General features: G+C 50.7%; 1 protein-coding gene across 1 annotated transcript in view; it reads right to left on the reverse strand.

Annotated features, from left to right (window-relative positions):
* The window catches only part of NTN1 (netrin 1), a 188,671-nt gene extending 175,265 nt beyond the window's left edge, over positions 1-13,406 (reverse strand). The window contains exon 1 of the mRNA XM_070393536.1: positions 13,374-13,406. The gene's annotated coding sequence lies outside the window, so the exon portion shown is untranslated. The remainder of the gene's footprint in view (positions 1-13,373) is intronic.
* Positions 13,407-16,747: the final 3,341 nt, after the last annotated feature.

Consider the following 16,747-nt stretch of genomic DNA (forward strand, 5'->3'; position numbering starts at 1 on the left):
ATTCCCACCCAGCTGTAGTCTCATGGGGCATTCTCGGGGCTGCCCAGCCTCTCCTTACCTCATGCTCTACCTTAACGAAAGGACTGAGGACAGTGACCGTCTCCTTTGACCATCTTGCTGCAGCCACCAAGAGCTCTGGGGAAAGAATGCACTGGGCTGGGAGTTTGGGACAACATTTCTGTTGCTTTATGTCACTAGTAACTAGATCTGGATTGAAAGCCCAGGGTCCTGGTTCTGGCCTCACAGCTGACTTGCTGCATTAGCTCCATTAAGGGCCTCATTTTGTCTTCTTGGTATTTTCATAAACTCCGAGACTCTAAGAAGGGGCCTCAGGGCTCACCTGGCCCAGCTCAGTCTCGGAAGAACCGCTTTCCGGGAGCGACAGCCCCCCAAGCCAGCTCTTCCAGGCCTGGGATTTCACCCAGCCCGAGGAGCGACATCCGTTCCTTGGCAGGACAGCCTGGGCCCACCCTCTTTCTGGGGTAACACATTAGCTTTGCCTTCTTGTGCCACTACCACTGTGCACTGGTTACGTACAGCCTGACCTTATGGCTGAGAGGATTTCAGGTAACTTACAGGAGGACTTCAAACATGGCGAAATCGCATAAATCAGAAAGTGAGCTGAAAGGTGATAAAGGAGATGTTCAACCACTGTGGACTGTGAAATTCCAGTGGCATGAGAGGCAGCATAGCGGTTAGGAGCCAGTGTGCTGCTGGCAAGTCTTGCAACTTTCTGTGCTTTAATTTTCTCACTTTCAAAAGGGGTACAACATTATCTACCTCATAGAGTTGTGAGCATCAAATGAGTTAACTTATGAATATTATGGCTTATAATATGTATACATAGTGTACCTTCATAACCTACATGAATATACTTCCACATATATGTGTATGTAAATATACATAAAACCAGGTACATCATAAGTAAGTGGATGTAGAAACGTTAGTTCTTACTATTAAATTGCTAGATCTTTATGGAAATTTAAAACTAATAAGTAAATTTAATCTAAAAAATTATAAAATTAAAAAAAAGCAAATTACAAAACACTGAGGCCCAAAGCACACTGCACAGTATCCTCTCATTTTTATTTTTTTTTTAAATATGCATACAAGACAGCATTGTTAACTGTGGTTATCTCTGGATAGTGAGATTAGAGGTGATTTTTATTTATGTTTGCTTCTATAGTCTCAATTTTGTGTAGTAAAATAAGAGGGAACGCTAAGAGAAAAAAGAAAAACCAAGAGGAAGGACCAAGTAGAGATGGGGATAGAGCTAAAATGCACCCTGGATGCCCTGTTCACCTCCCGGGGGTGGGCCACAAATTTGTCCCTAAGCTTCCCCACACCCTACCCTCCACCCCCAACAGCCAAAGTGAAAAGGAGACCATGTCAGTTACACAATTCCCAGTGTCCCAGAGATAAAAACAGACCTATTACTCAAGAGAATTACAACTAACTATTCTCGGTACTAAAATCAGACAGGAATTTCTCCTGGGGGGGTGGGGGGGGGCTCAAACACAGAACCCAGTGTGAGGTGACAGCAAATACCCTCAACAACATCCCCCTCACAGTCACAGCAGTGAGCTGGGGGGGTGGGGGGAGCAGTTTTGTGATGGTGGCCCACAATGTAAGCGGTTGGCAGCACACCAAAACACAGGAAAAGACACACTGACAAGGAGGGGCCGAGAGAGGCAAATCAGAGTGCCCCACTCCCCACCCAGCCCGCTCGGTCACCCAGTGCCCTCGAAGCCTTCCTTCGGCTGCTCTGTCTGCAGAGCTGCTGGTGGCCCTTGCGGGGCAGCAGGTTTGGCACGTACTCCCTGGACTGCAGCTACAAGTGGCCTCTGAGCCACGGCCAGTGGTCTTCCGGAGGGGCCTTGGGGGGAAAGCTTTCTGCTTTGCTTGTGGTCACTGAGGCCTAAGCTATCTTCTTTAGTAGTTCCTGGCGAGCTGGACTCTCACCTTGTATCTTGAAGGCCTGGAACATTCTGGGACACAGTAGAACCTGTCTACCTCCATTCAAACCCGCCTCCCTGTCACTTGTACAGTTGGTCCCATTCCAACGCCACCATTCTGCCTCTTCAAATGTTTGAAGTCAACCCTCTATCGTCTTTCAGTTTTATGTATTTTAGGCTAAATGCTCCCAGTTCTTTCAAAGATTTCGGCGAGGACATTGTTTCCTGACTACTCTGCAGACTCCCCCCGATGCCGTCTAATTTGTCAATGTCCATTCCTAAAGCATACTACCTTTTGAGGGGACAAATGAAAAAAACAGATGTCCAAGTGTTGTTGTGAGAGCTTCTCAAAGTGGGGGTTATAAATACACACCCGCAAAGGCTGTCAGGCGCTAAGCAGCAGGATCCACGGTTCAGGCTGGAGTTCAAAACACAACAATGGCTGTTGGGTGAGAAAGCAAATTCCCAGGTGTTTCTGCAAGGAATGTGTCTGGAGGGGGAGCTGCCCTTCTTGGCACCCAGCCTCACCTGAAGCCCAGGATCACCCCAGAAGAGGAGAATGAATGTGGCAGTTTCGAGAAAACTTCCAAGTAGCCAAAACAGAAGGAGGAAAACAGGAGAGTCCGGTGTCCTAGAAACCCACAGGCAAGTTCAGGGAAGCAGGGGCAGTGAGCAGTATCACACGCTTTCAAGGTCGAGATAAGATCTGAAAGGAGTCCTTTGGATTAAACTACAAGGAAGCCATTGGTGACCTTGACCAGCCGTGGCTGAGGAGTGGTAAGGACAGAAGCCAGACTGCCTCAGGTTCTGGAGTGAATGGGAGGTGAGAGAGTGGGAGATAGTGAGTGTAGACACCTCTCAAGAAGTGTGAAAACAAGTGGTAGGAAAGAGAGATGGTGATAGCAGGAAGCTGACAGGGGATTGAGGGGACATGGGGATTTTTTTACTGTTGTTTATAAGATAAGGCTGTGTAAACATGCCTAAATGTTGATCCGAAGGAGGCTAAGGGGACAGGTTGAAGACAGATAAAACCAGCCTTGTAAAATGTGTGGTCAGGTGGTCTGAAAGCTGCTCTCGGGTTACAATGGAATAGGAAGTGGCACCACCTGCCGAGAGGGAGGGAGCAGGTGGGCGCACTGGAGGTTTCAGACCGGGGGAGAAGGCTGGGTTGGGTCATTACAGAAAAGAGGATAATGTGTGCTGGGCAGATAAAGGTCCCATTGAAGTGGGTGACTATCTAGGAGAAAGAATGCAAACCAGCGAAGTCGCAGGGCTCCCCTCCCCCCAGCAGGGCTCAGCAGCCTCCCGTGTAGACTTAGAAAAAGCAGAAGCAGTTGAATTAATCTCGAGTTGAGGGTTTGTTCCAGGAGGTGGGACAGAAGGACAAGGGGGAAGAGGGTGGCTGATGCGATGGACCAGGAGACAAAGCCAAAGAGAGAAGGAAGTGAGGACAGGAGAGGATAGAAGAGGAAAGAGAGATGCCAGGGGTCTAACGCTGTGCTGTTAAATGCAATAGCCAGGAAGCACATGTCGCTAGTTCCGTTTCAGCTTGAAAGAATTAAAGTTAAGCCTGGCCGGCATAGCTCATTGGAGCATAGACCTATGAACCTGCAAGTCACAGTTCGATTCTCGATTCTCGATTCCCAATTCCCAGTCAGGTCAGGGCTCAATCCCCAGTAGGGGGCGTGCAGGAAGTAGCTGATGGATGATTCTCTCTCATTATTGATGTTTCTATTTCTCTCCCCCTCTCCCTTCCTCTCTGAAAGCAATAAAAATATATATATTTTTTAAAAGAATTAAACTTAAATAAAATTTAAAGCTCATTCCTCAATTACCCCTGATTTGGATAGTGCCAATAAAGAACATTCCTACCATCACAGAAACTTATATTGGACAGAACTGGTCTAGAAGATTCAGGAAAAAAGAAGAAATGTGGTGGGGAATAACCAGGGAGATTGTGGCCCCAAACCAGATGTCTGAATTGAGGATCCCAGATGTGGAACAAGTCTGGGTGGTGACAAGGCCCACGGAGGGTAACGCTGGGGATTGGTACTGCCCGGAAGGAGAGGTGAAAATGACTGGAGATAAGGTGGTCAGGGTGCCCTGGATATTAACGACACTTGGGACCCACATCAGGGCTTGGGACAGAGATGAAAACCAAACCAGGTGCTAGTATCTTCAAAGAGAGGGAAGTGACCTAGATCTTCCATTATCAACCGGTACGCTGCAAGAATTTTTAAATCATGCAATGCCTGACTGTTTAGTCAGAAGCGCTGATCTTTTTTTTTCCCTTTGTCAAATTAAAAAAATGACAATAGCCATCTGGCGTGAATGAATAAAAATTATACCTATTTTTTTTTTGTGAGATTGGCAAAATATATATATATATATATATATTGGTATGCCACAGGATTTTAGTAATTAGTTTGTGTGTGCCATGAGATGAAAAAGGTGGAACATCGCTGACCTGGATGGAGAGGAGATTCCAAGGATGAGATGTGGAAGGTGGACTAGCTGTGTGGGTCTGGCCTTAAAGGAACGGGGTGTTGCTGGGGTTTTTAATGAAGATGGAAGGAACTTGGGGACTGAGGATGACAACAGCTCCCCCTCCAGGGCATTGGATGTGTGATGTGGGAGAAGAGCCCCGCTGAAGGGGCCGCTGTGTGCTTGGGGCACGGCTGTGGGATAAGCACGTAGGTGGGTGGGACAATCAGGGAACAGGGTGAGGATGCAGGGGAGAGCATATCCCAGGGAGGGGGCGCACCAGATGGCCCCAGCTAATGGAGAAACGAGATGACCCCAGGGGCCTTCATGTCGGGCATGACTGAGGGTTTTACTTTTTACATCGAGCATTTATATAATGCTCACTCGGTGCCAAGCACTCTTCTAAGAACTTTATCAATCGTGAACTCATAATACTCAACCCAACCATATGAGGCAAGTACTACTACCTCCATTTTACAGAGGAGGAAACTGAGACACAGAGAAGGAATTTGCTGAAGATGCCGTCCCTGGTAAGTAGAGGAGCAGAGGTCTGAACTAAAATGGTCTGGTTCCAGTGTTTGGAGCTCTTAGCACCAACAGGCAAGATGAGCTGGTTGCCATAAGCTTTCCAATAAAAACGGGTCTCAGCGACCTTGAGACAGGGGACGAAAGTCAGGTCTCCCAGAAATATGAGCTGTGACCTGGCTCAGCTGTCTAGTTCAGTTAAGAGGACAGACATGAAATGATTTGATTTCCAGGACTCCCAACACAGGCTGGAAATTGTAGCTGCAGAGGTGGCCCCAGCATCTGGCCCCTGCAAAAGGGTCAGTGTAGCTTGGATTGATTGTGGGGTTTTTTTGGAAATGGAAAGAATTTAACTTTAAGCTTGATTCCAACTCGCCATAACTGATGGGATGACCTTGTGCAAGCTGTCTGACCCGTCTGAGCATCAGTTTTCTCACAGTGAAATGGGAGTCATCACTCTTGCCTTATAGGTTTGTCAGGGTGCTTACAAAGATGTATCTGAAAAGAAAGAAGCTGGAACAGAGTAGAGGCTCAATATGTGCGAGTTTAGAGGGGGATTTTGTTTGTTTCTTTTTAATACTCATCATTCTCAGATCAGGCCCCCAGACGCCTTACCCTAGAAGAGTTAGGGGCATCCTCTCATTCCAAAGTTTCTAGAGCTCGGCTCACCTATCAGCCTCATGGAAGTTGCTCAAGGGCCCCATCCCAGGTCCCTGGCAGGATTTCAGGAGATGTGGCTATTCTGGAAAAAGCCTGAGAGCACGGGAGAACAGGCCTGGAGAGCGCAGAGGATTCCGGGAGATTTGTCTGTTTCCTCAGTGTTGTTTATCTGCATCTTCAGCTCAGGCCTCCCCTATGGCAGGCTTCTTGGCTGAGGACTCAAGAGTTGGGCCTAGAAACCATACAAATCCCAAATCCGGCAAATCCTTTAATCTAGCAGAGCTCTTTGAAGGGGTGAAATGCTGTGGATAAGGGGAACCAGCAGATGTAATTTATTTTCATTTGCAAAAAGGTTTTGACAAGGTCCCACCCGGAACACTATTAAAATAAAGAAAATGGGACACCACGGGGGAAGCTTTGTCATGGATGGAAGCCTGGCCTTGGAGGCCGGAAACAAAGGTTACAAATGAAAGGATGGTTCTCCAGGTTGAGAAAATAGTGTGTGAGGGCGGGGGCTCCACTCATTGAGCATTTAGACAAAATCTGAAGGAGCAGGAGTCTTCTTGGTGAAATCTTACAATGTAGAGGTGACACTGGAGTGAGGCCAAGAGGAAAGGGGTGAATTGGAGCATCTCAAGAGGTTGTGTGAATGGGCCGTGGAACTCAGACTGGTTTAGCAGAAGGTGGTGCATTCAGGGAGAAATAATTTGAAATACTCTTATAGGATAAAAGGTTATCAATTAAGGTTGAAAAATACTATTTTAGGAATTGAATACAAACTATTGCCTTAAGACTGTTTCTCCACAGAGATGCTATTGGCATTCCGGATCAGAAAATTCTTCACCGGACAGAACAGCCCTGCCCATTAGAGGACACTGGGCATTCCTGACCCCTGCCCACAGTGAACGTTACCTTATATGACCAAAAAAAAAAAAAAGTTTTTACAGATGTGATTAAGAATCTTGAGATGGAAATATCATCTTGGATTATCTGGGTGGGCCCCAAATGCCATCACAAGTGTCTTTATAAGAGAGTGCAGAGGGAGATCTGACAAGATAGGAGAGGAGAAGGCCATGTGAAGATAGTCATAGGGTGGTGTGGCCACAAGCCAAGAAATATTGGCAGCCACAAGAAGCTGAAAGAGACAAGAAACTCATTCCCCTCCAGAACCTGTGGAGGGAGCACATCCCTTGACTTCAATCCAGTGACAGTGATTCCAAACTTCTGTCCTCCAGAACTGTGAAATAATAAATTTCTGTTGTTTTAAGCCACCCAATTTGTGGGAATTTGTGACCACAGGAAGCTAATACACTAACAACCCAGAAATGCCAAAATTAAGAGGGTCCCTTGCAGCCCAGTGGTTGAGCATCGACTTATGAACCTGGAGGTCACAGTTTTATTCCCAGTTGGGGCATGCAGGAGAGATCGATAATTCTCTCTCATCATTGATGTTTCTGTTTTTCTCTCTCCCTCTCCCTTCCTCTCTGAAATCAGGGGAATCTAGAGGCCCAGTGCACAAAATTCGTGGACGGGGGAGAAGGGGTCCCTCAGCCCAACCTGCACCCTCTCCAATCAGGGACCCCTTGGGGGATGTCCAACTGCCGGTTTAGGCCCAATCCCTGGATCAGGCCTAAACCGGCAGTCAGACATCCCTCTCGCAATCCGGGACTGCTGGCTCCTAACCACTCACCTGCCTGCCTGATCACCCCTAACTGCTCCCCTGCCAGCCTGATTGCCCTCAACTTCTCTCCCCTGCCGGCCTGATCACCCCCAACTGCCCTCCCCTACTGGCCTGATCACCCCTAACTGCCTCTGCCTTGGCCCCCACCACCATGGCTTTGTCCGGAAGGAAGTCGGATGTCCGGAAGATAGCCGGTCGACCCGGTCTAATTAGCATATTAACCTTTTATTAGTATAGATTATTAGTATAGATATATATTTAAAGAGGGTTCTTTACAAATATTAAAAGGTGAGTTTGGGGTAAATGAAAGGAACAAAAACAGGGAATGCTAGCACTCTGGTTTTGAAATGCTTGCAAAGTCTTCCTTTGGGTCTTCTCATGAGCTGCGGCCATGTCTCACTGTCCTTTACTTCCCACAATGCTGCATTCAGCCTTTCAACATAAGCTTTCCAAGTGCCTGCTCTTAATATTAGGTATTATAAACCCCCTTTTCTGGAGGCCAGGCTTGCTGCACAGTTTATGATTTTGAACATATTCCAAAAGCAAGTCAATAACCCCCTGAGCATTTGAGAGAAGAGGAGTCACAATATCAGGGACTTTAGTCCACAGGGGAGCCAGAAGCTCCTCACTTAGAAGTGTCTATAAGCTGAGGTCAGGCATCTTCTGTTCTTCCAGTATCACAGAGAACCACAGGTTAGGGTCCTTGGGGGGATGGGTGATTGCTGAACATTGTTACACTGAGAAGTGACAGCTGACCGTAGAACCTACCCCCGCCACCACCCAGGGTACTCAAGACAGGTCCCACTCAGATTCATTGCTGTGTTAGAGCCCAGTGGAGACAGAGAAGAATAGAAGGAGCCCCTAGAGAGCATCCATCCAGTGCTCCCAGTTTACAAGTTAGGAAACTGAGGCAGGGGGGCTGAGTGAATTGCCTAGGAGCTGATGTTCCTAAAGATGGCTGTGAGTCATCAGAATAGTTGTGGGTCACCCATTTAATCACATTTAGGGGACACCTGCTATATATTCAATCCTGCTGACCTCGGTGGAAAAAAGATCATGATTTTGAGGGGAAAATGTTTTTCATGAAATATTATTATATAAAAAGCTTCTATGCTTCAAGGAGTAATCTTCTGTTACCTGCAAAAACTCAGTTATGTAAAACAGCTGATCATCCCCAAATAGTAAAAGGAGGTGTTACTGGTCTTCACGGCCCACAGGGAGAAAATTTAGGAGGGCTTCATTTCAAGAGGTGATACAGGGTGAAACAGACATGAATCATTGATTCCAAACAGATTGGGTAAGTACATGAATTGTAATAAGGTATTAAAGGAAAGTAGGATTTGGGGGGAAGGAGGGGACCTCTCACTGATGGTAACATCAGGCGAACGTGCTACCATTCTAGCCCCAAGACGAATGCCAGAAACTAGACAGAGGCTGCCTAGACATGACCTAGCCTAGAAGCTACTTCCTAGCCTTTCGCTGGGCACCGGGTTATGGGGCCTCCCGGGGAGCCAGGTTCCTAGCCCTGTTTGCAGAGAGCTCCTCGGGTGATCGGCAGGATGGCACAGGACCAAGAAGACTTCTTGGATTATATTCCAGTCATGTACTCTCCCTGGCCTTCACACATCTGAGACAGTGGGTGCTATGGACTAAATGACTGTGTCTATTGAAGCCCTAATCCCCAGTGGTGGGATTAGTGCCCTTTTAAAAAGAGATGTGAGAGACATAATCTCTCTTTCCACCATGTGCGAGCACAGCAAGAAGGCAGCGAGCTGTCTGAAAGCCAGGCAGAGAGCCTTCACCAGGAACCCAATTGGCCAGCACCTTGGCCTTGGCCTTCCCAGCCTCCAGAACAATGAGAAATAAATGTTTGTTGCTCAAGCCACCCAGTCTATGGTATTCTGTTTCCTTCCTTCCTTCCTTCCTCCCTTCCTTCCTTCCTTCCTTCTTTCCTCCCTTCCTTCCTTCCTTCCTTCCTTCCTTCCTTCCTTCCTTCCTTCCTTCCTTTCATCCACCCAAGTCTCCCATGGATATCAGGAGTACTGAGTAAAAAAGTATATTCAAAAGACCCTGAAGTCTCCAAAGCCCTAAACAAATATAATCTTTATAAATGTGTATGGAACCAGATAACCCAGTGCCACTACCATCACCATGGTTACCACAGGGACACCACCCTCTTGAGGGGATGACAAGCTGCCCTGGGCAACTGAAGATCATGTACAAGACAGTGACAACTAGTACTACAGAAGGACTGGACTTGGTGTTAATAGCATGTTACTCATTACTAACTCATAATAAGTCAGTGAGCATGCACAATAACGATCAAATCGTATTCACGTCAGCTTGGGCTCAGGTAGATCCCTCAAGAGTGGAGTCCATGATCACAGTCATAATCATAGTCACAATGACAGCTCACGCTTACAGAACACTGTATGGCTACCAGGCTCCGTCTGGGGACGGATATGTTGTCTCCACCAGGGGCTTATAGAGGCAACCATAGTAGCAGAGGTGCTGGAAGTGAAATTGTGAGTTTATCTGCTTAGAGAAAACGGGGCTGGGGTTGGGAAGTCAGAATATAGGCCCAATGACAGGGTGCACATCTTTATTGCTCAATACCATACACTCAACACCTAGCAAATAGTAGGCACTCAAAAAATGTTTGCTAAATGAACACAGAGGGGCCCAGCCAATGCATTCGTATGTAAGGACCAGTGATTTCTTGGTACCCGGGAGCGTATCTGGCTTGGGTTTAGTGGGTCTAATTTGGTTCTATATCCACTAACTTTCATTTCCCATCAATTCTTCACCCCTATAAAGAAGACTCACAATGCAAGACATGTTGGCCTTGCTCCAGAACTTGGATGTTCCTTGGCATCATCCAGATCTCATCATCTGTCTCACACACACACACACACACACACACACACACACACACACGTCTCCTCACTCCAGAGTGGGAGCCAGCCTTTCTCAGCGGAGCTAAGGGCCCTCCCTGGACCGAGTGCCCTCACCCTGGATCCAAAGGGCTCAGGAGACAACTGCCTCCTGCCCGGGCCCCTCAGCTAAGATCTGATTTTCTCATCATCTGGATAGTCTCAGCAACTTGCAGCAAAAGGATGAACCGGGCTGACCTTTCTGGAGGTTTGTTTAAAGCAGAACAATGTTTGTCTTGTCCAAACACTATGAATTACTCCAGAGAATCCTGCCTAGTTTTACAATCCACAGCTACAAACGGCTTACATAAATAGGGACTCGTCCCCTCCCCTGCCCCCTCTCTGTTCTTACAGCTTCTCCTCTCCCCCGCCCCACTCTTCCAGACCTTCCCCTGTCCCCCACCTCCTCTCCTCTGAGCCCCAGCATGGTGGAGGGGCAGGTGTTGGGTATTCTGGGCCACAGCTTGCACCTGGGTTATTACTGGCATGAATCCCCTATAGCGGGCAGCTCTGTCCCTGGTGTGGGCAGGGTTTGCTTTGCTAAGAGGCCCTCCAGGCATATTTGTACTGTCTGTGTGGGGCCTGTGGTGCACAGTGTTAGGTCCAGCTGTCAATGTGTGTTGGTAAGAGAAGGCCCCAGGTTTGGGGCTCAATGTCCAGGGAGTCTGCGGCCCACTCAGACTGTTCCTCATCTGGCGTGTGCTCAGCTCACCTGCAGCTGCTCCCTCAGAGGCAGCACATTCAGGCATCCAGAGGTGTCTCCTAGACGGAGACTCCACCCACCATGGGCCTCCAATAGGGACAGGAGACAGTCAGGACTGCGCCGCTGATGGACTAGGAGCCCCGGAAGGAAAACTGGGCCTGTGGTCCTGGAAGGAAAGGGGCTGCTGGGGGAAAGCCCAGTTAGGGATGCATTTCCCTAAATACAGTCCCTATCCACCGACATCTAAGTGCTTCAGGAAGCTTGTTTAAATGCAGATTTCTGAGCTCCTCCCCAGGCCTAAGGAAGCTCTCCCTGGTGGTGGGGCCAGGGGCTGGGATCCACTCTGCTGGGAAACCCATGCTAGTTCAAGTTCTCTGACAAGCTGGCTCACACTGGCAGCCACTTCAGGTCTCAGTGTCACGGTCTGTACAATGGCCCCTTCCAGCTCTTAGCATGTTTAGTTTCACGGAGAGCTGGACGCCAGACCCAGGAGCTGAAAAGATGGGTGGAAGCAGCCTGAGGAAAACAGGGGCGTCCCTAGAGCTCCAAGGAGCCGTGCTGGTGACGACTTGGAGAGATGCCAGGGGCGCAGGCTGGGTTGCTGGTTGTGGGTGTGAGTGGTGTGTGGGATCCGTCTACTGAGGACCCTGCCCTTGGAGTCCAGCGTGGTCCCATTTCACTCCTGCTTCGCAGACAAGGAAAGTGAGACTCGAAGGAGGTGTGACTTCCACTCAGAAGTCGGCAAATGGCATGGGAGTCCTGCCCCTGTCCCGCTGGGTCACCTGTCTGGCCATTCCAGGAAGGTCCCTTCTGACCAGCTGCTTCCCTTGTCATTCCAGCCTCTCAACCAAGCTGAGCTTCGAACGTAGAACCAACCACACAGCTTCTCTTCCCCGGATGGGGTCCCACTGGGCCCCGCCAGGTGGGCACGCGGTGAGCCCCGAGGGCAGAAAAATCAGTGCCTGGAGCGCCACCCTGGACACTCCCGGAGGCTGGGTCAGGGCTGCAGCTGGGGCGACCTATCCAGCTTCGCTAAAGGGCGGGGGCGCCGCCAGGAAAGGGCCCCGGCTTTCAGAGCCATACACCGTGTATGCCTGACACTCTCGGGGCGACCCGGGGTCAAGAAGAGGTCAGAGGATAAAGCTGCCGTCACCCTCAGCTGATGCCCTGGGGCACACCTAGGGTCCCGGCAGGAGGCCGCGGAGGGCGCGGCGTCACCTCCCCAGCCCCGCCGATGCCGCCGGGACCCGGCTTTAAACAGCTGGCGAGGGTCGGGGCTGCACCGTGCGCCCCGCTCCTGGGACCTGTGCTGGTGCGTTGGGTTCCGGTTACACTTCGGGAGACCCAGAAACTTGCCGCGTGGCCTCGGGCACCCTAGCACCGCCCTGGACCACGCGGGTCCTTCTCTTTGGCGAGGAGCCGTAGGGTTTTGGACGAAGGCTCCCCCCAAACCCCAGCTCCAACGTCCGCGCCTCGAATTAGCATCGCCTCCCTCCGAGTCTGGCATTTGATTTTCTAATCAAGCTCTTTGTCCCCTGCGGCCTGAACCGAGTCCCTCCTTCCTCGTTCCCCCTCGGCCCCTGCCTCGGGTCTCGCTCTCGCCGACTTTCCCGTCGGAGGCACCCGAGCGGCTGGTTCCCGGGAGCCGGGCGGGCGGGCGGGCAGGCGAGGCGGCGGGTCCGCGGCGCGGGCCGCGCTGCATGGAAATGGCCAGAGAAGCCGGCGGGCGCGGCGGCGATTTATTCCGGGAGTGACAGCCCCTTTGAGCGCTCGGCGAATGGCATTTTCTGTCTGTGAAAGCCTTTCTTCCCACCTCTGTTCGGATTAGCCCGGGGGATGAATGCGCCCATTATCCAGCCCGGTGACCATTCTGAAACGCCAAATTAATTACTAAGCGCTGAATCAGGCGCCGGGGCCGGGGCACTGGGAGGTGTGAAAAGAGCGAGCGGCTGGAGGTGGGGAAGGCGAGGGGCGCAGCGCTGAGGCCGGGCGGGGTGGCCCGGGGCGCGGGCGCGGCGGGGCCGGGGCGGGCGCGGCGGGCCGCCGAGCACGATCCGCCGGCGTGACCGGGCGCGACCGCGGGGCGAGAGGGCTGCAGAGGGACCGGGGCGGGCGGCAAGGCGCGGAGCCGGTGGCGGCCGGGGCGCCGGGACCGCGGCCAGTGCGCGCCAAGTGCTCGGGGCGGGGGACCGGGGCGCCGGCGTGCGCCGCGCGCGGGTGTCTCCCCGGAGCCCCGCCGGGGAAGACCGCCCCAGACGGCCCAGCTCGCGGCCACCCGCGCCATCCCCGCCCCGGCACCGCGCCGCTCCGGCTGCCCTCCGAGGCCTCCAACAAACTTGGGCGCCGCCCTCCCACCGAAGCCGGGCCGGGGCTTGGCGAGCGCGGGGCCGCCCCCATCCGGACCCCGAAAGCGGCCGGCGCTCGACACTTACCTCCGGAGGCGCTGGTGGGAGAGGGCGGCGCGCTCGGTGGCTCCCGCTGGAGTGCGCGGGGCGCCGAGGAGCGCGCGCTTTAAGACTCTTCCCCGAGACTCCGCCAGGTGGTGTCAGGCCGACCCGGCTGGGGCGGCTCCTCACCCCCGCGGCCACCCCGCTTCCCAGGCCGCCCCGGGCGGATCCCAGCCCCTCGCTTCCCCTCCGCGCCCTGCCGCGCCCGCTCCCGTGGAGCCTGAGCCAGAAGCCCAGGGGGACAGCATGGGTATCATTGGGGACACACGGATACCCAAGAGCAAGCCAGCCATCCTGCCCACTCTAGCTTGGGTGGGCCTGGGGATGGAGACATCTATTGGGGGGAGGGGGTCATGCTGGGGCAGTGGGGGGAGGGGCCCGAGAAGGTTGAGGAGTCTTGTCCAAGGACCTGAGATGATGCTCCCCCCGCCCCGCCCCGCCCCGCCCCGCCCCCCGGCCCCCGTCATCGTCTCAGAAGCGCCTCAAGTCCGTGTCAAACTGGTCCTCGCCCTTGATCTAGAATGCGAGTGCAGGCCTCCTCCCATCACCACTGAAATGACTGAGGCTATAGAGAACGGTCGCCCCGGAAATCTAGGGAAATGTGTCCTTCACTCTCCTGAGATAGGGAAGTTTCAGAGGAGCCGAGGGGAGGGCGAAGGGACTCCGCATTCATCAGGCGAGAAGCAGGAGTGGGCCTGGAAGAGCTTGAGCAACCCTGTTCCCCTGACTCCTGCAAGCTCAGGGTGGGGAGTCCACCGCCCATGGCCCCCGGGACCGGCCGCAGAGCTCACCTACTACAGGGGTAAACCGCGACCTCAGGCCATTCTTACTATTTTACATCATCTGTCTTCTCTTTCAAAAATTATTTTTGTTATTTGTACTGAGATTTCAAATTGCATTCATAGTTAATCTGGTTTTCCCATTTCTTCATTGTTTGCCATTTCTTTTATTATAAATGTCTTCCTCATCCTTCAGTTGCTTATTTTGGTTAATTTCTCACACAACCGAAATGCTACTTTGAGTAACCTTTGGGGGAAGGGTGCGTGGAGGGTGGACTTTTTGAGTCATTGCGTGTCCAAGAATGTCTCTGTTAACTTATACACAGACCCTAGATAGACTTAGGGTTCTGTGGGATAGAGGCTCCAAGCACCCTTTATTTACACTTTCAGCTCTGTAAGGCAGGGGTCTTGCCAGCACTAAGCCGGGAAGCGAATGAAAAGTGCTAACTTTGCTCTGTGGCTAAGACACATGGAGGATCCATAAATGTTATTAGTCATTGATTCATTGTCTTCTGGTTTTTATAGTTGCAGAAACTTCTAGATTTAGAGGATAATATAATTCAGTCTCTCATCCTTCTTAGACATCTGTCTTTAGTTTTCTTTGCCTTTTAAAGGAAAAAAAACCCGGTATAGGTCCTCTCACTGCCTCCTTTACTAATTGTGGGCTTCTCTCTTTCCCTTCACTGCTTCTCCTGTGAAATGAACGAAGTGGGCTCTGTGATTGCCGCGGTCCCATCAGATCCAACAGTCCTGGGTCTCTTCGTCTATGACGAAAAAGCAACAGCTGCACCACAAGGATAATTCACACCAACTAGGATGGCTGTAATAAAAAGACAGATACACCCTAGCGCCTAGCCGGTTTGGCTCAGTGGATAGAGCGTCGGCCTGCGAACTGAAAGGTCCCAGGTTCAATTCTGGTCAAGGGCACATGCCCAGGTTGTGGGCTCGATCCCCAGTGGGGGACGTGCAGGAGGCAGCCAATCTATGATTCTCTCTCATCATGGATGTTTCTATCTCTCTCTTCCTCTTCCTTCTTCTCTGAAATCAATAAAAATATTTTTTTTTAAAAAAAGACAGATACTACCAAGTGTTGAGGAGGAGGTGGAGATGTTAGAAGCCTCATGCCTTCCTGATGGGAATGGAAAAACATGGTGCAGCCATTGGAAGACGGTCTAGCAGAGCCCAAAAGGTGAAACATACAGTTACCATGTGACCCAGCCATTCCACTCCTGGGTATGACAACATAAGTCCATGCACCGGTACACAAATGGTCATAGCAGCCATAAAGAGGAAGGGCTGACACATGCTACCACATGGATGAGGCTTGAAAACGTCATGCTAAGTGAAAGAAGGCATCCACCAAAGGTCACATGTTGTATGGTTCCATTTATTATGAAATGCCAGGAACAAGCAAATCGGAAGAGACAGAAAGTAGATTAGTGGTTGCCTAGGACTGGGGGTGGGGGTGGGGGACAATGAGAAGTGAACGTTGGTAAGACTGGTTTTCTATTCGGTGTGATAAAAATTGATGGTGATGATGGTTGCACAACCCTGTGAATATGTGAAACACCATTGTATTCTACATTTTAGACGGATGAATTGTATGGTATGTGAACTCTGTCTCAATGCGGATACTATATAAAAAAAATACTTATTGAGCAAGCAATGCATGTCAGGTACTGGAATAAATACTGAGGTAACCAAGAGATGTGGGTTCTGCCCTCATGCAGCTCACAACGTAATTGAGGGTGTAGCCATTTCAGGGCGCTACAGCCTGCCAAAAGAATGAAACATCCCCTCCCACTTATGCACAAAGATTTTCATGGCTCATACAAAGGCAAGAGTCTTCTGGATCTTACCATGTTCTAATACTTAGGCATTAACTTTCTCTGCTTCCTCTCTTGGCAATCCTCCTGCCCTGAGAGAAATGGCTGCAGTAGCCCTACAGACTCAGGATAGTTTCTCACTCTCAGAACAGTGTTTCCCAACATAGGAGCCCTGCAAGGCCATAACACAATGGTTCAAACCAGCAACCGTGGAGGCAGACAGACTCCAGGTTCAAATCCCAGCCCTGCCACTTACCTTCTCTGTGCCTCAGTTTCTTGATGTGCAAAATGGGGATAAAAGTGCCTATGTCATAAGGATTGTGTATAGATTAAATAAATTAATATATATAAAATTAAAGTCTGTGATAGGCACCCCATAAACATTAGTTGACAATATTATTCAGTTATTGTTAACCATCTGCAAATGAAAGTGAACTTCTTACAGACCTGCTACTTCCCCTTGTCCCACTAGGTGGCGTAGGCGCAACACTTTGGGCAACAAAAATGGCCCTCGGTCCCTTGCACAGTTAGGTCCCTTGCACAGTTAACCCTGGGCTGTGATAAACCATGCAAATCATTTGCTAGTGCTGTTGTTGTGGTACCATCGGTGAGCTACCTATAGCAAGATCACCTATAATACACCAAATTTCTCTATTCATTGCCACTCACTGGACAAAATTTCCTCCAACACAGAGAAGCCAGCCAGTGCATGTCTACAAACAAAGTGCATGGTGAAGGTAGAACATGAGCTGCG

Source organism: Myotis yumanensis, unplaced genomic scaffold (assembly GCF_028538775.1).
Source record: "Myotis yumanensis isolate MYYU_CA2020_CCGP unplaced genomic scaffold, mMyoYum1.0.hap1 SCAF_16, whole genome shotgun sequence".
NCBI classification, from domain to species: domain Eukaryota; kingdom Metazoa; phylum Chordata; class Mammalia; order Chiroptera; family Vespertilionidae; genus Myotis; species Myotis yumanensis.